Raw genomic sequence first — 6,779 nt, 5'->3', positions numbered from 1 at the left:
GGTAAGGACATTGAACGAGATTGACGAGATTGAAACGTCCTCACACGTAAACACAGTTCAACATGGCAGAATGCCAGCACATAACAGCGGCCCCTGCGGCCTACAAGAATAAAGTATTTGGGAAACACGACAAATCTGCGAGTCTACTTAGCGAGACACCATGAGGACCTGCCGCTAGCAAGCAATGTGAAGGTCCTTTTGTATACTACAAAAGTAGTACTGTGATATTGCAGGTATTTTGTTTTTCAAATTGATATGACTATTTTGTTAAATAATGGTTATTTCAAGCATATTAAAATGACTTTTCACTGATGTTAGTTACTTTGTTCCACAAAAATACTCTTCTGATGGTGGATAAGTCAGGGACTGTATACTATGCATTTTTTCACAGCTAATAGAATGTGAACATTTGAGCAGGAAAATTAAATTTATTTGTTTTTTATGGGTTTTTTTTTTTGGTAAATTTAAAGCGGGATGTGAAAGCTTTATTTATCTGAATGCTACACTTTAAGTTTTTACAGAGGAAAAAGTTTGTGATAGTAGCATAACATACTGTTCTAATGGAATAAAAATGTGTTTAGTAAGTGCATATTGCTGGTGTAATTCAGTTTTTCCAGGAAATAATCTTTAACTACAAGAAAAAAAAATCGCCTTGTTAACAGTATCGTGATATATCGTGATTTATCACATACTACAGTATTAATTGGCTCTGTACCCTAGAAACCGCCCATGAATGATACGGGAAAAGCCCGAAATGATACTGTGTCAAAGCCCAGGGCAGTGATACTGATAAAATATAGAGTTTAACCATGTCCAGTATCAGCCCCCGTAGCTGTCCACTCATAGCGCGCTGCTCTGGTATCGTGCCCGTGAAACAACCAATCAGAGAACAGCGCACAAGCGTGAACACACAGCGTTTGTTTTGCTGCCGTCTGTTTAGATATAAATACATGTAATAAACTGAAAATGTTCTGGAAATAAAATGGTCTTTTGATTAAATAGTACGCGATAATGAGCTCATGATTAAATAGTAATCATGACCTTCGGTCTCGGGCTGATACTGACACTTGGGGGCATGATACTGGGCCTGATACCAGACAAACCATGTGATAACCTATAAATATCGTATCATGAGCCTAGTATCGTGATACGTACCGTATCGCCAGATTCTTGCCAATACACACCCCTACTCACGTATGCAGGTGGACCTATAACCCCTGAAGGCAACACTTTAGCTCAATAAGAAGCCTGAAGAAAGTTCTGGAAAAGCGATAGCAAACAAATGGAACAAAAGTCGCCATCTATGTAGATTTGAGGCACTTTAACCTCAACTGATGAGGCCGTTTTAGCCAATCAGAAGCCTGAAGACAGACATTTCTGGAAAAAAGGCACAAAAACACCAATGGCAAAGAAGCAAAGAGTAGTCCGCTAACTGGCATACGGATAAACAAACCAAGAAAAACAGTATCGTGATATATCGTATCGTGAGCCTAGTATCGTAATGCGTATCGTATCGCCAGATTCTTGCCAATACACACCCCTTAATCATGAAACCCAATATTAAAAAAAATATATACTGTATACAACACATGTGTTGTGTTATGGCCAATGTTGTAATAGCGGTAATGCGCTAACTGCACATCCAGCATGAATACCGCTGATGAGTTCACTGTCCATGTGTTTCACACCAACAGCTGAGTTCACTTTAAAGCCTTTGGGTGCTGACCACTCATGATACATCAGGAGGTCAACCACAGCCACAATGATTTATTTGCCTTGTGGTTATTACATGATATATATGAACATTCAATGGAATGTACTGCATGGAGGTAAGAGCGACCGTACATATTTTTCAAATACGGCAGAACAGAAAGGACGCCGTCGGCCATGCAGCGAACGGTCCTTAACAAATCCATCTGACAACCAAGAGCCCCCCCACGGAGTGACCAAATTAGGTCAGGGCCACAGTGGCGAAGGTTACGTGCTTGTTTTTGGCGGCGTGTGTATACAGCAGCTTAGCGCCGGGGGAAGCCATCGTTCACAGAGACGCTCTGGATCGTATCAAGGTGAGAGAGGCGAGACGTGTTTAGGTGTCATTAATTGTGTGTAGTCCCGCCGTTAAGTGGCTACTGCTCCACTTTCTATGAATCTAACTTCGAAAGAGCTATAATGTCTGTCAGCTAATAAAAGCTCATTGCGGGAGTACAGCTATTATAGACATTACGGTAATTCATTCATTTTCTACCGCTTTTTCCTCACGAGGGTCACAGGGGGTGCTGGAGCCTATCCCAGCTGTCTTTGGGCGAGAGGCGGGGTACACCCTGGACTGGTGACCAGCCAATCACAGGACACATATAGACAAACAACCATTCACACTCACATTCATACCTATGGACAATTTGGAGTCGCTAATTAACCTAGCATGTTTTTGGAATGTGGGAGGAAACCGGAGTACCTGGAGAAAACCCACTCGACCGCCGTGCCATTATGGTAATAATTACAAAAAATATATGCGAAAAATGGGTCGAGTGGTTAGCGCGCAGACCTCACAGCTAGGAGACCAGGGTTCAATTCCACCCTCAGCCATCTCTGTGTGGAGTTTGCATGTTCTCCCCGTGCATGCGTGGGTTTTCTCCGAGTACTCCGGTTTCCTCCCACATTCCAAAAACATGCTAGGTTAATTGGCGACTCCAAATTGTCCATAGGTATGAATGTGAGTGTGAATGGTTGTTTGTCTATATGTGCCCTGTGATTGGCTGGCGACCAGTCCAGGGTGTACCCCGTTTCTCGCCCGAAGACAGCTGGGATAGGCTCCAGTATGTTGGCCACACAGTCAGGAAATCGGGAATACCTGGGTTCCGCCCACATTCCAAAAACATGCTAGGTTAATTGGCGACTCCAAATTGACAATAGGTATGAATGTGAGTGTGAATGGTTGTTTGTCTATATGTGCGCCCTGTGATTGGCTGGCGACCAGTCCAGGGTGTACCCCGCCGCTCGCCCGAAGACAGCTGGGATAGGCTCCAGCACCCCCGCGACCCTTGTGAGGAAAAAGCGGTTGAAAATGAATGAATGAATATGCGAAAAATGGCTAGTCGTTTTCAAAACATAGCCTACAGACCAAGACCTTTTTACTCTGCGCACCAAAACAGATTTCCACGTTGAGATTTACGAGATGTCCCAGCAGCCGAGGTGCATAGCGTGACACGACATGATGCTCCTCTGTCTCTGAACTCTTCCTCACCCCATTATCAGACGGCGGAACGCTGTCATTCCGCAGCCCGGAGGTACATAGCGTGCATATTCATGGGGTCATGTCACTTTGACCAAAAATATGACAACTTTTGGATATTATCTTATTAAAAACGTGACCACTGTGTTTGTTTTGGCAGTAATCTATTTGTGAATATTCAACTTTTCCACTATAATGTTAGCCAAGGCGTTTGTTTCTAGTCCTCTACTCTGAATGCGTACAGCGCTTCATTATTTCATTTGTAAAAGCGTGCAAGCAAATGAATGGCGAGTGCTCTTCAACAAACAATAGCATGTGTTGGCACCAATGGGACAACATGCAGTTGAATTGTCCTGAAATAGTTAACCAATGTCCTTGTTTATTTACCTTATTAAAGCGATATTGTCGTGAATTTTTTCAGCACAAAAGATATGTGTCATTATCCTGGCGTCATTCAAATAATGACATCAATTTAACTGAGTGTTTATCATCCAAAAAAGTTCAGGGTTTATGCTACTTAATGAAAAAAAAGTGTTATTACCAAAACTATTTAGTCTGTTTCACCAAATTGGGAAAAAAAAACAAATTTTTACTCCGGTTTCCTCCCACATTCCAAAAACATGTTAGCTTATTTGGCGACTGTGTGACAAATTGTCCATAGGTATGAATGTGAGTGTGAATGGTTGTTTGTCTATATGTGCCCTGTGATTGGCTGGCGACCAGTCCAGGGTGTACCCGCCTCTCGCCCGAAGACAGCTGGGATAGCCTCCAGCATGGTGGATGGATAGAAAATCAAATTCTTCAAAATCTGAATTCTATTCAATTCTTCACGTAGACAAATAAACACCCTCTGACGTCAAAATGCACATTCAACACCTCAACCACAAAACAGCCAAATCACAAACCAATGCATAACTTTGCGAACTAACATGCTAGCTTCATAAAATGTACCTTTGTTGACATCTAGAACTCAATAGATCCCATCGGCAACAGTTTTAAAAATCTGTACCGAAACAAGACTCAGACTAGCAGCCTTATAGTAGCTGTTTCCTACCTTTGAAAGTAATGTATCATAGCCGAATGCTAAGCGTTACCTCTGACAACGTGTTAAGCGTTTCCAGGTGAAAAAATTGTTTGTTAGAGCTTTTGTGTTCATTTAAATGGTTGAGGCAGTCATTTGTTTGGTATATATATATATATATATATATATATATATATATATATATATATATATATATATATATATATATATAACATATCACAACAACATAATTAGCTTGCTTCTACCAATGGCAGCCTGACATCCTAGCAAACATATCATACTGTATGTACAGTACATGACATCTGCTGGAATAAAAGCATGCATTCTTCAGGCGGGCATGTCTTTCCTGCTTCTCATCTGTTCCAGTTTTGACTAGTAAGCAGGAAATTAGTGACGCTAAATGTAAATGTTCATTTCCCCATCTCATATTTATTGCCATGGTTCAAACATTGCACAAAATATCAATATTTAATACACAAAGGGAAAGTGATGAATACTTAATAACCCTTGTGTAGATATCTCTGAAGCTCTGAAAAAAAAAAAAAACACCATGTAAGGCGGAGCTGACACTACAAGCAAAATAACGAGGTCATGGGTCACCTCCCGCTCTACTGCCAATTGTGGGAGAAATCTGCCGGTTAATCATTGTCCTCCACTTTGGTGCCAGAAAGTAGAACAAACGGTTGTAAACAAGCCTGTGTGTGTTTAATACCAGGTTTACTTCATTTATAAGGAAAACAAGCTAAAGTTGTGTGATCAGTGACAGAGTTCAATACACACAAGCTGACTGTGAGACAACAGTCCTTTCACAATAAGGGAAGAAAAAAAAATACATGGATGTGATTTATTTGTTTTCAGGAAAATATTCAGTTTTTATATTACTATTTCAAATGGTTGTAGCTTAAAAATGGGAATATATAAAAGTCATCATTTCACCTCCAAAAGGGGGCGCTGCAAAAAGTTTGGGAACCACTGCTCTATATAAACAGCGGTTTAAGATCTACTGCAAAAAAAAAAGCTTGTCAAAGATGGTCTATGCTACAAGAGCACTTTGCTGTTAAAAGCAAAAAAAAAACTGGACAAAAAGATCCTGTACATAATGTAACCTGTTGTTTTTAAAGAATGGTACAAAAACGCTTGTCCAAGAGCTTCTATGTTGTCTTGGACCTATTGCAAAAGGTCAAAGATCATTTTAAAGACAGAATAACACAGGATTGCGCTGATGTTTTTATAGATGTGCTGCAAAATCCTCGTCAAATTATCCTGTGCAAAAAAAAAAAAATAATCACCGGTCAAAGATCCTCTATATGAGACTAATGGCTCTGATGTCTTTATGCACCTTGTTAAAAAGATGACAAGATCGTTCTGCAGTTTTTATTAATGTGCAGTAACATACTGTCAAAGATCCTCTATATTGTCTTCAATGATCTATTGCAATGAATGCCAAAGATCCTTTATATACCAGGATGTGCTACAAAATGCTTCTAGTCTACTTCCCAAAAACAAAAAAAGTCAAAGATCCTCTATATGAAACTAATCGCTCTGATGTCTTTATGCACCTTGTTTAAAAAGATGACAAGATCGTTCTGCTGTTTTTATTAATGTGCAGAAACATACTGTCAAAGATCCTCTATATTGTCTTCAATGATCTATTGCAATAAATGCCAAAGATCCTTTATATACCAGGATGTGCTACAAAATGCTTGTCCACTTACAAAAACAAAAAAACACCAGTCAAAGATCCTCTTCAATGAGCTATTGTAATGAATGCCAAAGATCCTTTATATTCCAGGATGTGCTAAAAAATGCTTGTCGTCTACTTCCAAAAAACAAAAAAAACACCAGTCAAAGATCTTCTATATGAGACCAATCGCTCTGATGTCTTCATGTACCATGTTTAAAAAGTTCTGCTGTTTTTATTAATGTGCAGAAACAAACTGTCAAAGATCCTCTATATTATCTTCAATGATCTATTGCAATGAATACCAAAGATCCTTTATATAACAGGATGTGCTACAAAATGCTTGTCGACTTCCAAAAAACAAACAAAAAAAAACAGTCAAAGATCCTCAATATGAGACTAATCGTTCTGATGTGTTTATGCACCTTGTTCAAAATGACAAGATCGTTCTGCTGTTTATATTAATGTGCAGAAACATACTGTCAAAGATCCTCTATATTGTCTTCAATGATCTATTGCAATGAATGCCAAAGATCCTTTATATACCAGGATGTGCTACAAAATGCTTCTCGTCTACTTCCGAAAAACAAAAAAAAACGTCAAAGATCCTCTATATGAGACTAATCGCTCTGATGTCTTTAAGCACCTTGTTCAAAATGATGACAGGATTGTTCTGCTGTTTTTATTAATGTGCAGAAACATGCTGTCAAAGATCCTCTATATTGTCTTCAATGATCTATTGCAATGAATGTCAAAGATTCTTTATACACCAGGATGTGATACAAAATGCTTGTCGTCTACTTCCAAAAAAACAAAAAAAAAAA

At 39.3% G+C, this 6,779-nt stretch overlaps 2 protein-coding genes across 7 annotated transcripts in view; one reads left to right on the top strand and one right to left on the bottom strand.

Moving 5' to 3' along the window:
* The window catches only part of LOC131102701 (G-protein coupled receptor 183-like), a 71,943-nt gene that overhangs the window by 37,214 nt on the left and 27,950 nt on the right, over positions 1 to 6,779 (bottom strand). The window lies entirely within an intron of this gene.
* gcgra (glucagon receptor a) overlaps positions 1 to 6,779 on the top strand; it is a 52,012-nt gene that overhangs the window by 24,753 nt on the left and 20,480 nt on the right. The gene's annotated exons all lie outside the window — the stretch shown is intronic.

The sequence above is a fragment of the Doryrhamphus excisus genome, chromosome 15, assembly GCF_030265055.1.
Source record: "Doryrhamphus excisus isolate RoL2022-K1 chromosome 15, RoL_Dexc_1.0, whole genome shotgun sequence".
Classification (NCBI taxonomy): domain Eukaryota; kingdom Metazoa; phylum Chordata; class Actinopteri; order Syngnathiformes; family Syngnathidae; genus Doryrhamphus; species Doryrhamphus excisus.
Note: the sequence above shows the minus strand (reverse complement) of the source record. Positions and strands in the feature narration are given on the sequence as shown.